At 35.8% G+C, this 18024-nt stretch overlaps 1 protein-coding gene across 4 annotated transcripts in view; it reads left to right on the top strand.

Annotated features, from left to right (window-relative positions):
- The window catches only part of ZBTB20 (zinc finger and BTB domain containing 20), a 761798-nt gene that overhangs the window by 518642 nt on the left and 225132 nt on the right, over positions 1-18024 (top strand). For all 4 annotated transcript variants that reach the window (XM_042998568.1, XM_042998567.1, XM_042998569.1 and 1 more), the window contains one exon: positions 11166-11263. The gene's annotated coding sequence lies outside the window, so the exon portion shown is untranslated. The remainder of the gene's footprint in view (positions 1-11165; positions 11264-18024) is intronic.

The raw sequence follows: 18024 nt of genomic DNA, 5'->3' as shown, positions 1-18024 counted from the left end.
CTTTAAAGAAAGGAACATGGAAGATGAGAGTTTACCAGCCAACCAAGCTTATCTTGGAGATCTACATCCAACCCAAGGTTGGATATGGAAGGATTTGCCAAGCTTTAGGTCCTGCTCAGATTAAATAATGCAGGTTTCCTATATCCAAGAGACTATCCTGGAACTATTAATGCTCCTGGATGGAATTATTAGCTACTGCTTCCTTGGACTCATTGGACCAGCAATAACTCCTAAGTTGAATGAATTCACCCAAGCTTCATTTCATTCACAGATCTTTCCCAGTATGGATTTTCAATCCAGGTCCCTAACATATGAGTACTCGCTTACCATGGGAAGTTTTCTTGTTAGGACTGAGGAAAAAAGTACCTAGTTAACAGTATTAATGTAGTTTCAATACAACTGAACACAAACTCAGGACTTCTAGGACCTCTAGTTATACTTCAGAAAAGGAAACACACATATTTATTTGCCTCATAATTATGACTCATATGTAAGGCTAAAAGTTCACTTGATCAGCTATAAATGCTGCCTCCAGATTTTATTTCATAATATATAAATCATTTTTTAACTCCAATCAGTCATCATCTTTTGTAGGCTGAAGGCCTCTTGGGAGTGTCATATTAAACTAGACAGCATAGATGGACAAAGAAATGTCACAAGGACTCCAACCATCAAAGATCATCTGGCAGTGTAAGGGCAGGTCTTGAATTCAAAAAAGAAAAAAATAGGCACAAGGATTGAGAGAACAGGAAAAAGAAGAGCCTAGGTATACATGGATTTGTAACATGGCCTGGATCAAGAGATTTGGTATGTTTCTTCATAATTCATTTACAAAAAAATATATAGTAACATCCACAGATGCTGATGAAGAAATAATGCTCTCCTGTCTCCTGTCTGTACTTAGATCGTTTTTGTGGTCCCATAGAGGAAGAGGAAAAATCCAATATATGGCATTAATCATAAAATTTTTATACTACCAAAACTTTATTTCGAGATATAATAGAGAACATTTTCAGCACCTTCCATGGACGAATTAGAAACGTCTCTATTGCTAACAGTAAAACTCATCTGCTGGGCTTAGAGTGTAACCTCCTCTTGCTCTGGATTCAGAATCTTATGAATATACATTATATCTGTTCTTTATTATATACTGTTTGTTTAATGTTAGACACTAATCCTTTCTGGGGCAGAGAAAGAAACCAGAATAAGATGAGAATAAAGAATCGTCCTGCAGAATTTATAGCTAAGGACAGAAGGAATTTTGTTTTCTTTTGGATCACTTCAGACACATTTTGGAACCGTAGTTGAAATTTGATGGGCTGCAATTTAACCATCTCTTTTCATTAATACTAGAATGTTCTCTTGCTTAAACCAGGAAAGACTTGGATTCTTCTCCCTTAGAGATGCTAGCCACTTCTTCAGCTCTTTCTTTGCCAGTGTATATTTTGTCTACTGATCACCGAGTAAAGTGACAGAAATAAGGACTGTGGGACAGAGTGCTGAAGGAGTACCTCTGATCCCACCTAAGCAGGGAAGGCGCATTCATTGACTCTTCAGCATTGGCTACCCCTTCCAGAAAAGAAATAGCTGCCTGACTGGATGGCTAATAATCAACAGAACACTTGAATGGGTTGTTTACAAGGCCTATCTTAACATAAAGTGCAATCTTCTATTGCTATGGAGATGACCTTTGTTGGTGATAGACATCACTCAAAGAGAGATCCACAACCCCCACCCCACATGGCACAAAAAGTAAATGGGTCTATCTGGTTTTGTTAGGTCCCAGTCACAGGGACACCTTTACTCAGAAATCAGTCTCCCTCCATTTTTTAATCAATAAGTTGTCATTCTTATTTTTAGTTCATGAATGTTTGAATGATTTATAATAGTTACTCCCTCCACCCTCCTAAGAAGTCTACTTGCCAACTTTTAACTGAAAAGGACCCCATGTAAGAAGTGTTATTACTACTAAAGAAGTGATTTTTAGGACTCATCTCAAAATCTAGTTTAAAGAAAAGGCAAAAACTGAATTTCTGATGTACGTACACCAGAATGGAGACCGTTGCCTTTGTTCTTTTTGAAAAAAGTGAGCTTTTGAAATAACTATATGCTTCTCTATAATCAAAGCCCTCTTTTCCCCAATAATTACAAAGGATATACTTTTCAGTTTCTACTCAAGTAATAGTGACTTAGATGCCACCTGCTTAAATAGCAGCCATGGATCCAGTGACCATTTATGTGCCCAGAAGTAATGACTGTTCAGTTTTGTAGGTGAATCTCTTGGAATTATGTGCTGGGAATAGACTAGATCAGGGCTTAGATTAGTTGATTAGATTAATTGTAATAGGTATAAGAATGGATTATCCTGTTAGAAAATATACACTATTAGCTTTCTATAGAATAAAATTCTATAAAAACAATAGGCTAGTCAAAAATTGAGAATAGGTTGGATTAAGAATAGATAGGACTAAGTATTTTAGAGGAAGATTCTCTAGAAATTTAATAAATGAGCTTTTCATTAAAAACATTCTTATATTTGTATTTAATATAATTTTAAAATAAAATCATTATAGAAATTCAAACTCTGACAAGAATGGTGCTCTGTGGCTGATCACCCAGGAAAGCTGCAGTTATGTTCTAGCTTAGCTTGTGGGTGATAATACTTCCACATTTGACTTCATTGTCCCTTCTCTGCCAAAATGAGACTCACTATTTGGGAAACTGTACCTGAAAATAGTCATTTTGATACTTCTATCTGTAAGTTATTGACATGGAAATCTAACCTCCATGCAAGGAAATGTCCCAGAAAAACCCTGGTGAACTGATTTGCCAATCCTCTGAAAATGCTAGGACATTAGGTAATATGCAATGCATACTGGTATGTTTTCTTTCTTGGCCCAATGAGAGCTCTGGTGAACTAAGGCAAAGCTAGAGTTATGATATCACTCCACTCAACTAGCAGAGCTTTGAATTTTGCCTCAAATGACAATCCACCAATAAATCATTAAAATTTCTCATTTATTGTATTTGATGCCAAGCACTTCAGAATTATCAGGAAATGTCTATGAAGTGATCAGTCAATATGGAGAAGTGTAGAAATGGTATGCCATTGGGGTCCATCCTGGATTCTGGTTTTTGATTGCCTTGATTATCTAAACACATGGTCTCCAATATGAGCAAACTCGGTGTAGTCTAAATTATTGGTAGCAGCACTTCAATATGCAAAATCAATTTTAATTTAAAATTGTATTTTAAGAAGGAATAAGAAGGGAAAAGTGATGCAAAACCACATTGATAACAGGACACCAGAAATTTTAAATGGTTGTAAATCACGATTTTAGACGTCGAGGACAGGGAATGCATGCTTTAAAGTATGGTGCTTTTATGCGCGGTGGCCAAATTACAGTAATTTGAGACTTGGGAGAGAGGACAATCATTTGAAATGGACACTCAGTAAAACAGAAAATAAACAGAATGTCATTAAATAATGGGGAGAGGTAGCATTCTTCACAGGAGGGAAAGCAAACCTCCCAAGTGGCAGTCCATTCACACCTCCCTCACTACATGTATATAAAATTTCATAATAGCTCTACTAGCTTGCATATGTTAACAGCTGCTAAACTAACACCACATACCTGAACATACATATCCACATTGCTTGCTTCCTGTGGGACTGTCTTCTTCCTCCACAAATTAAAGAGTCTGCAGGGGAAGGCATATAACTTTGTTTCTTTTGAATCTTCTTTGAAGTCTTGTATTTTCCATTACCCACCATGGTTTGGCAAATGTCACTGATGGACTGAAAATAAAGAATGACTAGTTCTGTGGGCACAATAGCATCTAGAAGTAGAGCACAGAAAGTTAATCAGGAGTGTGAAAGGTAAAACAGAAATTTAAAAATAGCTGTAATAGTGAAATTCTTAAGAAGCCTGCAGAATATAGACATTGCCACTATTTCCTCTGAGCATAGATCAGACACTTAATCATTCTTCTCTGAATTCACTAAAATTTGAAGGAACATCTTAGTGAGAAAGAGTTATAAAACCCCTCCCCCCCCAATTTAAATTTAACATTTTGAGAAAAAAAAAGTTCTTTAAGGGACAAATGTCTCAAAGACATGGAGACTTTTTTGCTTATCTTAGAAAAAGGAAAGTTGAGTTACTGAGCTAATTCCAGCTTTTAAGCAAGTTAAGGGAAATAAGAAATGAGATTTTCTCTGTTTTCTTCACTGAGGATCCAGAGTAATAAAATATGCTTATCCTTATCCTGCAACAAAAAATCTTTAGGTTTGATAATGAGGTAGGATCTTGATAGTGAAGCTTCTGAATACCGAAAGGGAAGTCATGAGATTGGCTTCTGTGAGGCTCTTTAACTTAAATCGGATAGACTCCCATCTTCTGGACCAGTTTACCTGTGTCAGGGGGAAGAAAAGGAATGATTTCTCTAGGTGGTTCACATTTTTCACACGTTTCTTCTCTCCCTTTTTTTTTTAAAGCCACTGTTATTCAGAGGCAAAAACTGCGGGAAGCTACGGGGATTTCTAAATGTGCTTGGCAAATGGGAAAGCAATAGCAGAGCCACCAATGAATCATGAATCACACTAGATTACTCTGTGTTACATATGCTCACTTATGTAGCCATCACACTCTGTTACAATCATTTCCTATAACAATTGATTTACTACAAACTTTCAACAGTGGTTGAAAAAAAATTTGCTCGTGAACAAAGAAATTAGAGCATATTGTTCAGTGCTCTATAAAAAGGTATAGTAGACTTTTAGTGCAAAAGTTATCACATTTCACTCTCCACTTGTTGGTGTCAGTATTCAAAGTCAAACCCATTACCATTAAACTTAAACCATCTAGGGTCTCCTGGGTGACTCAGTCGGTTGAGTGTACGACCTCAGCTCAGGTCATAATCTCATGGTTCATGGGTTTGAGCCCCCCTTCGGGCTCTGTGCTGACAGCTCAGAGCCTGGAGCCTGCTTCCAATTCTGTGTCTCCCTCTCTCTCTGCCCCTCCCCTGCTCTCACTCTGCCTCTCTCTCTCTCCTTCTCAAAAGTAAATAAACATTTAAAAAAATTTAAACTTAAACCATCCCCTTCCTACTGCAGTAAGTGAAATATTTTTGATTCATCTCCAAAAATATAAAGCCAATAAGTGTTGGTGGTATTTGCTATAAATAAGGGGAGAGACCCACAGAATGCAGTTAGGGAGAAGACATCCTCAATTAGAAAAGAAAAAAAATCTGCCAAACTCCTCCTATTTGCCAAGCACTCATCTAGGAACTGGAGGTTCAGAGGTAAATAAGTTTCCATCAGTAAAGAGTGCTCGCAGACTAACTGAAAACAAACAGACACATACACGGGTAACTCTAGTTAAATAGATATGTATTGGAGTAAAGGTATAAGCAAGGTACTCTATAGATTTTCCTGGGACAATTCTGGTTTGTGCCTATGGTGGTTTAATTATTCATAGGGTCCTTATATGCCCTGGTTTTGACAGTAAGTTATACGTTTACCCCATAAATAGCTATAGCCGTCAAATCTGCCTGAGGTTGTCTAGCAAGAGTTTCCACAGATTAGGACAGACAATCAAAGAGATTAAGAATGCTTTGCCACACATGTTGTCTACATTCAAATAGAAATACAAATGAAAAACTTAGTACACTGACTTTCATTTCTCCCAGCGTTGTCAGAGGAAGAAACTGGGAATTTAACTTGTGTGAGGTGAGGAGAGAGGGAGAAGGCAGGATAATCTAAACCCACTTATTGGTATATGATATGCACAAAGTGTGTCTTTAAATGAGCCATTAAACTATTGGATCCCCTGAAGCTCTCCCAACTGAAAGGTGGTGTGAGAAAAGACTAGAAGCTATGAAGGGAATTTTAGAAAGATGGCTTAAGGTTCAACATAAGAAACCTTATTTGGTGCCATATTTTGTACAAATAGAAGGAGTCTAAAGCAGGATTGGGTTGCCTATGAGGCTGAGAGCTCTATGCCCCTGATGGTGTGCAGCTGAATGACCGTCATGAGCAAACTCAGGCATTAGGTCAAAACTCAGGCCACTGATTAGAGTTCTATACACATTGCTGATCCTATGATTTTATATTATGCATTGGGTTTTTTCGAGTAGCTTTTAAGTAAGAATCCTGCGCTTGGGGAAACCCCTAGAAGAAAAAAAAAAGTAGAAATATCATGAAAAACAAAAGAAACGAAACAGTTTGTGAGCTAAATGCTCTTGTGACCCACTCTGAACACACACTAAAAAGAGATGAGGGAATGTTAATACAGATCTCACTGAGCTTATTCTTTGCCACTCTTACAAGGAAAGCAGCTATTTGACACATAATATTCGGAAGACATGCCTCCCTCAGAGGTCTCTACCTCTTGGACATATACTCATTTAAAGACGGAGCTGCTGCAAAGTCTTGCTTTCCAGTTTGATTTGCATAGCTCCAAGTTTCCTTCGAATGGGACCTGTAGCAAAGCTATCATTAAAGAGAAACAAAGCAGAAAACTGAACAAAGGATACATTCTGTGCAAAGTTAGAAGTTTAGACTGTTTCAGAGATCCTTGTCATGGTAAGAAAGATGTCCACCCCTTCCCCCACCTGAAAAGAATAGCAGACAAGTGACAAAAGGAGGCTCCCTGGAGGTAACATGGGAGCAACGAGTAGGGGGACTAAAGGCTGCACACACGAAGAGAGAGAAAGGGGTTGGCATGGACACAGGAGATGCGGCCAAACACCCTGCATTCACAGCAGAGATGCGTGATTAGGTTGGAATCACTTTCGCCTCTTCCCCAGGGTATGCAAGTAGGAATAGGTCAGGCTGAGGCAAAAGGAATGACATCCTGATGAGGCTCAGCTTTCCCAGGGGCCTACAAAGGGCGGCAACACAGCTAGAGCCAGAATATTCTCACTGGCCCCTTTATATGAAATCTTGAATATCTACATTTACAGATTAAAATGTTTTCCAGTACACCAGAGAGAGAAAAGTCTTCTGAAGGTAGTGGAAATGACTTTAGTTCTCTAGTGGTTAAGAGTCTAAGGGCTTAAAGTGAGGAAAGTTGGTTTCAATCCTCTGCTACTTAACAGATAGATTTATGGGAAAGTATTTAAATTACTCTAAGTTTTCATTTCCACATGTTAAAAAAAATTGATAATGCATACACCACTGAGCTCTTCTAAAGATTATATTACACATGTGAATTGTGTAACACATGTAGTGTCTGGCAAATAATTATTAACAATAAAATTTTTATTCAGTGAGGACTGTTACCCATTTTCGTAACGTTTTCTGGTCACTTACACCAAACCCTGCCTCATCTTACGTCATTACTTTCTGTCTGGTCCTTGACATTCCACACTCTGTTTCAGCTTTGACCTGCTTCCCCAGATACTGTGTTATCTCCCTGCTTCAAAACTTCATGCTTCCGTTCTTTAAAAGGTATACTTACAATGGTTTGTAAATTCAGTACCAACAATGTGCAAATATTTCAAATCATAAAAAGAATACATGACTTCTAGGAAATACTGTTCTTGTTCTTGAACTCTGAAGGCACTCTTCATCTTTTATAACATTGACCCTGAGCCCATTCATGTCAAGTGAACAAGATATTATTTTATACTGTCTTCCTGGGAGGTTAAAATGACTCACCAAAAGTCACTCAGTGATCTCAGATGAGGAATCCAATGAATCAATCTAGAAATCTTGATCTAAAATCTGCCAGGGTCTCCATTTACTGAGAAAAAGTCAGCCTAGAGAGGATGACCCCCAGGAAATTTTATATTCTGTTATTAGTTTTTACCACATGCTTAAAATGTTTTCTGGATTTGGACTTGCCCTCTGATTACCCACAGGATACAGGGAGAAAGCTGTGTCAGTTCCCTTCTCAACAGCTAAAGCAGTCCTTGTCACCAAAACTATCATATGTTAGATCACATGTCAGTGTCTGTGACATAGTCAGGCCTTGGCTTCCCAGGATCTACTCATTACAAGTGAGTTTATGTGCCTTGAAGCATATGGCCTTGATATATGATCCCAGAGCAAAAGAGCAAGGTATTTCAAGCTGGCCACAATTTTATTGACTCTCACAGGCTTTCTTTGTAGTCATTCCAATAAACTAGACAAGAAATTTCTGATGCTCCAAGCTATCCAGTCTGCAGGACTCCATTTCATGATTCAGAGTCCAACTAAACAACTCAAGAGTGCTTTTGTGTGACACTGTGACCACAGGAATAAATAATTGCTTAGTAATTCTCTTTGAGGCAGAAAATTCTAAACATGGAGGAACCATTTCCCCTTAATGGGAGCCAGAAATCCTGTAAGTGCTTGAAATGGCATTCACAAGTCTGAATGGTAAACAGATAAAAACAGGAGCGCACCAGTTGCACAAATGACTTGCTTGTCACAAACTTGTCATTGCAGTAATCTAACATTTCTTTCACAGAGCCCGATGGAAAGGATGGAACAAACAGGCCCTGCTGACGTTTTGGCTCTGCTAAGCCTTCCTCGGAGCTAAAGCATCTGCAGCATCTTCCTGTTCTAGACCCTTTATCTGCTGAAGTTAGCTGATACTGTGCATGTCAAAGAAATGTTTGACTATTGCATTAACAAGTTGATGACAAGCAAGTTATTCCTGCAACTGAAATACTGCTGCTTTTAGCAGGCTGCCATCTTGACCTTCATCTTATTCTACAGAAGAACCCTAACAGAGCGGAGCACTAGGGAGATACCAGTGTTGTTGCCCCAGGCTGTACAGATAAACAAGGACCACCTGTTCAGAACTTAGGTGCAGCAGTATAGGGGACACACCAGGCAGTTCCGTCAGGGTTATGGGTAGGATTTCCTGGGAAACTGTAAATGTTGCAAACACGTTGCACTGTCCCAAGGAGTCTCTTGCTGGGATAAAGGGAGATGCACAGAGATTTCATTTCCTACTGCACCTCTTCCGTTCCCCACACACGTGTGCACATGCAGACCTGTATTTACTTCATAAAATATTAATAGCTGGGAAAGTTAATGAAAAGTGTATGCCAGCTTCAAACATAGTTTTTGCCAGTTCTTGGAGTTCCCCCTATTAGCAGCTTCTCCTAACCTCCTCCCCATTCAGAATAGCATCTGGAACTATCTAAACCTAGTCAGAGCCATGCTCTTATCCCTGAAAAGTGAGGAATGTCCGTTGGCCTCCTTGCAGACACTTTCATTAGCCCTCTCTAACACACTCCCCGTTGATCTCCAACCTCAGCTGCCAGCAGGGAGTGCTCACACACTGTGCAACTTCCAACTCTTGCCTTACTGTTTGTGTAGCCCTCCTCCCGTGGGGGACCCACCCTTGAGCTTCCTTGAGTGTGCAGTGTGGTGGGTCTCAGGCTTATCAGCACACAGAGCTGAGCGGTAGCCTGTAACTGGAGACTTGCCTGTTGCATTCTGCCTCTGCTGGTGCCTTGGGCATACCGGCCCTTGAACAATGGAGCATTGGCCCTAAGACTTTGGCCTTTTCATAGAGCTGAGCTTCTCTTACTCATCAAGGTGTCAGGTGCCCTGGATTCCGTTTAGACCCTTGGTTAAAGGTGCAATGATACTGTCTTGTCTGGTTTAACTATCGATGAGAAGAACTCGCATTCTCAGACTTATTTTCTGGCTGTTGCCTCAGGTGCTTTCATTTTTAACCATCTTGTGTAAAAATGGTTATCGTCGTTCAGCCACGGGAACCCATATTTCTTGCCAAAGTAGTGATGGGGCTTACCTTTCTTTTAGATTTGGCAAATTGACCACAGTACTGTCTCCCAGATGAAATGTTCTACTCCCATCCCAAATATCTCATGCTGCAATCGATACCTCAGCTTTGTTACCTCAGAAGACAGGTGGGAAGGGTGTGAGGCAGGGTCCTACGTTTTACACAGGGAAGGATCTGTCCCCAGAAAAGGAGGAGGAAGTAGTTTGAGGTTGGGGCACTTACATTTTCTGAAAAAGAACACCTGTAAGCAAATTATTTGAATTTTAAATGGAATTTTAGTGACTTTTTCTTTGTTTTTTAAAGTTCCTTAATAGGATTTCTGTAATGATTTTGTGTTTTCCTTTTTAATAGAACTTAAATGGCAAAGAAATAGTATGCTGTTTTTGATTCAGGAAAAAAATAAAAATCTTTTTTATGGGAATTCTCTTTTTAAATACACATTAGGGAATAGATAATGGTACCAACAATAAAAAACGTACCCTCTTCCTATTCAGAGTGATAGCTGATTAGTGTATGTGTATGTGTATGTGTTTTTAATATATATTTACTTACTTATTTGATTATTTGTCTATTTATTTTAATAAAGAAAGGAAGAAATAAAAGAAAAATTCTTTTGCTGGAGTAACCTCATTAAATTCATAGGATTTTAGGGCTGGAAAGGAACTTGATGATAGTGACTTTGTGTCATACTCACGCTTGAGAGGTGGATACTGAGACCAAAAGATGTTTAATAACATGAATGAAGATACCCAAAGAGATTGTGGCAGATCAAGGCCTAAAACTTTCTTCTAAACAAACACTCTCATTTGAATAACTTACATTGATGTACTTAAGTCTAATAGGGCATTCATTTTTGGAATAACTGGGGTTGCATACTGGCAAAGCCAGTTTAGGGACGTACGTTTGAATAGTTTGGAGATATTTCTTCCTAAGCTGTATTTAATCTGAGTCATGGAAGGAACCATTACAATTTCAATGAATTTTTTTCTCTTACAAGGTTTCAAGGAAACACTTTCTCCATTCCCATTTTGGCACCTGAAAACATATTTTTAAACGGTCTGTTCCTTTAATAAATATTCGTTTAAGTAGATCATATTCTAACATTCTTAGAGACAAAAAATCTTTTATCAGATTAAAAGAAATCTGTTTTTTATTCCCATTTTTAGCCATGTTTGAGTTGGTCCTTGTCAGTTTCCCCAACAAAACACTGATTAAGACATCAATGTTTTTGTTTGTTTTGGTTCTTTTAATTTAGCACAAGGGGAAAATTTAAAAAAATGCATTTACCTTTTTGCAGCTATGATAATTATATACTCTATTTTTCATTTATGCAAAACTTTATTTTTGAGGGTTTTCTTTTTGTTTCATTTCTCTGTTTTTGCATTTTCCAAACATCTGTACCGTGGCTGGTGGCGAGTGTAGCAGTGACTGGCACTTTTCCTCCACGCTTTGAGAGAAAGAGAATTGGCTGGAATAAAACCTTGCTTTCCATATGGTCGACTTGAAACAGCATTGAAAAGGTATCGTCTCTTTTTCTTTTCTGAAACCAGAGGTGAAACGCACGAGCAAATAGCAATGTTGATGCCAAACCACCTGCTGATTTATATCAGAAAAGTCCTTGGCAAGGCATCCCCCACCTTGTCCCCCACTTGGCGAGGCATCCCCCACTTTGTTGAAAACCTGAATAGATGATCTTTGTGCACTGGTAGCGCCACATCAACAATATATGCTGCCAGTCACTCACTTAAGAAAGCCTAGGTTCTACACATAGTCAAGAAATGAAAGGTTTGCTTTTGGTTTGACAAAATGAGCACTTTGTAAGTATGTTTAAACGGCTGTGAACCGCTTGCTGATTCCTGGAGTATTGGGGTCGGGTCTATTGTCAGGGACAGTGAAAAGAATGTGACACTAGTGCCTTCTTTCACCTTGATTAATTCTAGTTAGGAAAAGCAGTAGTCTTTGCCTTATCAATTATTTTAAAGTAATATATTTCTAGCACATAAAAATATAAAGAATAACATGAGCATACAAGAATCCCGCACCCAAATTGAACAAACCTTAACTAATTTGGCACACTTATTTTCAAAACTGTTTTTTGTCTTTTATTATTCTAAGTTACATACAATGATGTACATAAATTAAGTGGATAGCTTGATGAGCTTTTATGTGAGTGTGTTTCCATGAGGCAACACCCAATCCAAGATACAAAACATTCACAATACCTAGGAAGAGTCCTTGTGCCCTCCCGTGTGTGATATTCTCCAAAGCTTTAACATGAGGTTGAAAACAAGCAAAACTATTCTGACCTCTATCACTACGAATTAGTTTTACACAAGCCAAGCCATAGTATGGCTTATATAAAATGTATTCTACTGTAGGTATCACTAGAATGTATTTATTGAATCTCTCATTGTTGAACGTTATTTCTAGTATTTCCCAATCACAACAAATACTGCAGTTAACATTTTTATACATATTTTTACACAGGAAGAATTGCTTAACTATAAGAAACATGCATTTTCACTTTCACTAGGAATGTAAAATCTCTTTCCAAAATGGTAGTGGTGGCAATTCATATTCTCATTAACTACCCATGAGAACTTCTCCACATTCTTCACAACATTTGGAATGGCTAGACTTTTAAAATTTTTGTCAGTTTGTTAGGTATTAAATAATGCCTCATTTAAAAAAATTAATTTATAAACCATCGGGACTCTCTCATGTGTGTTGCCTGTTTGGGTCTTTCCCCATCTTACTATTAGGTTATTTGTTTTGCTACTGTTATTTGGACCGGTTTGGGTTTTGGTTTTGGTTGTTGTCGTATTCTGGATTGTTGTTGTAGTATTCTGGATTATCATCCTTTGGGTAATAGAGATTGCAAATATATTTTCCTAATGTGTAATTTCTTTTTTAGCTGTGTCTGTAGTAGCTTATTTTTTTAAAGCTTCTCATTTTAATGCAGTTAAGTTTATTGATATTTTCCTTTATAGTTTGTGCTGGGACGCCTGACTGACTTAGTCAGTTAGAGCATGCAACTTTTGATCTCAGGGTAGTGAGTTCAAGCCCCATGCTGGCCGTGGAGCCTACTTTAAAAACATGTACATATATGTTATATATATGTGTGTGTGTGTGTGTGTGTGTGTGTGTGTGTATACACACACACACATATATGTGTATATATATATATGTGTGTGTGTGTATATATATATGTGTGTGTGTATATATATGTGTGTGTGTGTATATATATATATATATATATATATATAGTTTGTGTTTTTATGTCATTTAAGAAATACCTCCATATGAAAACCTTCCTTGATTTTCTTCTAACAGTTTCAAAGTTTTGCCTTTTACATTTAGATCTGTAAACTTGGCATTTATTTTTGTATGTGGTATTTTAAATGCACCCCATTTTCTTTTTTCCATAGATGACCCAATTATCCCAGCACCATTTAACAAGTTGGGCATTCTTACCCACTAATTTGTAATGCTATCTTTTGCCTACATTAAATCTATTTTTAGGATCTTTATTTCAACCATTTGTTTCTCTATCCCTGTGTTAACACTATAATGATCATAATTAATTATAATTAATTATCATAGCTTTATAATATTCTTGTTAACTGGTAAGACAAATCTCTACATTGTTCTTTCAAGTTCTCTTGGCTCCTTCTGGCCTTTTATTACTCAATATAAATTTTAGGGTTAGTTGGTCAAGTTTTGCAAAAGCCTTGCTGAACTTTATTTGTAGTGACATTAACTTTAGAGAATAACCTGGGGAAGAATTGACATTGTGATAACATTATGTCTTTCTACCCATTAACAGACTATATTCCTCTACTAAATCAGATCTTTATTCTTGTTCTTTATTAATTTTTTATAAGTTTTACCATAAAGGTCTTGCTAGAACCTATTTTGTTAGATTTCTTCTCATATTACTTGGATCTTTGAGCTCTTATGTAGAGTCTGTTTTCCATTTCATTGTTTATTGGTCATCATTACTATATATTCAGAAACTTTGCTTAACTCTGTTGTTAGTTTTAGTGACTAAACTGAAAATTCTCTCAGATTTTCTACATAGGTATGTGTATCATCAGTGAATAATGACAGCTTTTCTCTTCAATTCTAATTCATAAGTGTTCAATTTCTTTTTCCTGTCATATTGCAGCACTAAGACTTTTATATAATGTTGAATAAAAGCAATGATATTAGGAATATCTGTTATGTGATATTTGCCTAGGATTTTGATAAATTGGAATTTTTGTGTTAAGGAACTTGCCACCATCTATTTATAGTTTGCAATGCATTTTTAATCAGAAATACTAGTTGAATTTTATCTAATGTATTTTCTGCATCAATATGATAAAATTTCCCATTAATATGTTAATATTTTATATGATACTAATGTATTTCCTGATATTAAACATTTCTTACATTCCTGGAATAAAACTTTACTTGGTCCTGGTATGTTTTTTTAATCCACGGTTGAGTTTAATTTGCTGATATTTTATGTAATATGTTTGCACAGGGAGATTAGTCTTCAATTTTTCTTTCTTAAACTGTTATTGTAAAGTTTTGGTGTTATAGTGGTACTAGCCTCATAAAGTAAGTTGAGCAACATTCATTTTTTTCTTTTTCTTTTTTTTCTATTTCTGAAATAGCTTTCATATAAATCGGGATTACCTGTTCTGAAAATTTGGTTAAACTTGCCTGTAAAATCATCTGGACCTGGTATTTTCTGTCCATAGTGAGTAGGTAGAGTAGGGTGGACTTCTGATTATCAGTTCAGTTTCTTCCATGGTTATTGGTTTATTCAAGTGTTCTATTTCATCTTAATTTTAGGAAGTAAGTTTGTTTTTTGTTTTTTTTAAAGAAAAATATACAATTAATCCTTAATCAAGGCACCTGGGTGGCTCAGTTGGTTAAGCATCCAACTTTGGCTCAGGTCATGATCTCAGAGTTAGTGGGTTTGAGCCCCATGTCAGGCTCTGTGCTGACATCTCAGAGCCTGGAGCCTGCTTGGGATTCTGTGTCTCCCTCTCTCTCTGCCGTTCCCCTGCTCACTCTCTCTCTCTCTCTCTCTCTCAAAAATAAACATTAAAATAATTTTTTAATTTAAAAAAACCCAGTTAATCCACACTTTCCAATTTATTTGTATAAAACTGTTCATAATAGTCTTAGATTTTTAATTTTATATTTAATTATGTCCCCTTCTTATGCCTAATATTATTTATGTGAGCCTTTTTTATTACTCATTGTTAGACATTTTTCTGTTTCACTTACTTTTGTTAAAAACTGTCTTTTTATTTTATCTTCTTTATTGCCTCTTATATTCTATATCATTACTTTATGCTTTTATCAATATTATTTTCTTCAGTCTACTTAAAATTAGATCGTTTTTCTTTTCCTAGATTCCTGAGTTAAATTATTACTCATTCAATTTCAATGCTTTTTATTATTTTAAAGTTAACTTTAGTCTCTAAACTTTTTTCTAAGTTTTTCATTAGCCGCATAGCTTGTTTTGGTATGTAGTTTTGTTCAATTTTAAATATTTAGTAATGTCTGTTTTGATTTATATTTAACTTAGAAGTATATGTCTTTACTTTCTAAACATAAATATACTCTATTTTTATTACTAATTCTGAATTTAATTGCCTGTAATGAGACGATGTGTTTTATATGGATTTAATTAAAAAATTTTTTTTTAATTTTTGTGACCTAGGACATGTTATCTATTTATTCAGTGCTCATATTAAAATTTTTATATGTATACCTAACTATATATTTTTCTAATAAAAGATAAAGTCCACTTTTTAGTATTTCTGATTTTCTGCCTAATGTAAAAAAGGTGCCTAGCATGTAGCATGTTTTATCTACTTACTAATTACCAATCTGTTATTATAAGTACTGAATGGAGTTTTAGTTTTACCTGTTTGTTTTAAATATATGCAAAAGTGGTTATCATTGATTTTTATAGTTAATGCCTAATTATATTTTCTCGTATATTTTAATTATTACTGTGTCCGCCATTATTCTTGGATGATATGGCTTCCTTTCGGGTGCACTTTTCTTGTTGAATTACATCTTTTAGTAATTCTTTAGGGAGGGCCCCGGGGAGTATACTCTTTTTATATATCTAAAAATGTCTTTATTTTATCTTTTGTCTTAAACAGCAATTTATCTGGGTATTTCTGTTCAGCATTAGAGGATATTACTCAATTAATCTTACACAATTGTTCTTCAACTATCATTACTTAAGAGAAATCTGTTATCAATCCAGTTTTCATCTCTTTGTAGTTAGTCTACCTTTTCCCTTTGGTGACTTAAAAAAATTTTTCTATATCCTTGATGTCTTATAGTTTCTCTGAAATGTGTCTAGATGTGGATTTATTTTGAATTATCAGTCATGAACTCGGGGTATACTTTCTAATATCAGGACTCTAATGCTAGAAAATTCTCAGTTATTATCTTTTCCTTTATTATTTCTTTGTTATTACCCCCATTTTCTTCTGGGATTTTGTAAGATGTATATTGGTGTTTCCTAGTCAATTCACATATTTCAATTGCTCTTTCATTTTCTGAAAAATATATTTTACTTTCTGTGATTTTTTTTCGAGTGAATTCCTTAATATTACCTTCCAAGTCACTAATGCTCTTCTTGAAATTGCCCAATCTTAAATTATCCTATCTATTGCATTTTTAATGTCAATGAACATATTTTTCATTTTTAAGATTTCTATTGGTTCTTTATTCACCTATTCTTATCTTACTGCTCTATGTTTTTATTTAATAATTTCTTGTTCTCTTATAAGTATGATTTCTTATCTCTGAGCATCACAAGCATACTCATGTTGAGGTCATTGTCAGACAATTCTATAAAATCAAACTCACCTGTAGTGAATGTTCCAATTATTAATTTTATTCATTGTTTTTCTTATCATTAGATTTCTTGCTATGTTTTAGAATTTTATTTTGTAGGTTGATGTTGGTCATAAGGCTTTTTTTGACTTGCCTCTTGGTCCTCTTTCTTCCTCTTTTTCTTTCTTTGTTCATGCATCCCTGGCTAGTGGTTTTTCAGTTGCCTCTTATTGGGATTTCTGGGTTCCTAATCTCAATCCAAATCTTGTACCAGTAGCTTTCAGCTTTATCTCTTTAAGGATATTTGATCATGAGGCTGTGTCTTTATCCTTCTACTTCTCAGGGCCTAAAGTGCTATATAGGCTGTTGCCCAACGTAGCAGTTAGCCAAATTTTTTGCAGCCTCTTGCTGAAGTAGTGAGCCAGGCTCAGGTCCACCATTTTATATGGAGCCTTTTGGCCTCATTTACTCCAAAGAGCCGCTAGACTCCCAGCCATGTCTGTGTGCTTCTGAGTCCAGATTTGAGCAGGCTTATAGCTTCAGCCCCATTTGCTTCTTTTAGTTTCTTTGTAAAAATGATCCTTTTTAAAATTCAACTCTGCCTCTTTGATTTTCTCATTTTATACCATATCAATTTTTTTTAGTTAACAGTATATCTCAGGTGGTACTCCTTTGATTTCACCTCTCTTTTATTTAGATATACCATTTTAAAACAAATATTATAAATAACAGTTGTTATTATTGAATGTCTAGTTGTACTAGACACTAAACTTTATAGATACTGTCTTACTCAGTCCTCTCTATAATCAGTTATTTTTATTCCCACTTTATAAACTAGGAAATTGAGGCAGATAGGCTAAATTCCCCCTTAGGAAAGAGGTTATAATAGTAAATGGCAAAAGTAAGATTTGAACTCAGGTTTTTCCACCCAAAATTAGTGCTTTTAAAGTACTACCCTCTGGTTAGATTTTGTGTTTAAAACAAAAAACAAAAAAACCTATGCTATAGTGTTTATTTTAATAAATTAAATAAACTAACTGTTATTTATTGTAAAAATATACCTGCTCCTAAACCTCAGAAATCTTATTTTATATTGTCTGGGTTTTTTTTATGTGACCTTGATCATGTCTCTATCCCCCCCTCTCTCTTTTTCTCTCACTCTCTCTTTCCTTTCTCTTTTGATATATGATTGTTCTATTTGTTATTAATCTAGCAATTTAGAAGTTATAAAGCATAGTTTGTTCTTATAATAACAATTACTATTATTTTTTAAAAATCCAGCCCTATTTTCTTTAATTATCATCATTAATGAAATTGTATGCTGTATGAAATGAGAAACTTAGGATGCTGTTTCTTTATTTCTCCTCCTATTCAGTTTCCCATTTTTTGTTATAACATATTATGTCAGTTACAGATTATTATT

Source organism: Panthera tigris, chromosome C2, assembly GCF_018350195.1.
Source record: "Panthera tigris isolate Pti1 chromosome C2, P.tigris_Pti1_mat1.1, whole genome shotgun sequence".
Classification (NCBI taxonomy): domain Eukaryota; kingdom Metazoa; phylum Chordata; class Mammalia; order Carnivora; family Felidae; genus Panthera; species Panthera tigris.
The sequence above is the reverse complement of the archived record's forward strand: the minus strand, read 5'-3'. Positions and strand labels throughout refer to the sequence as shown.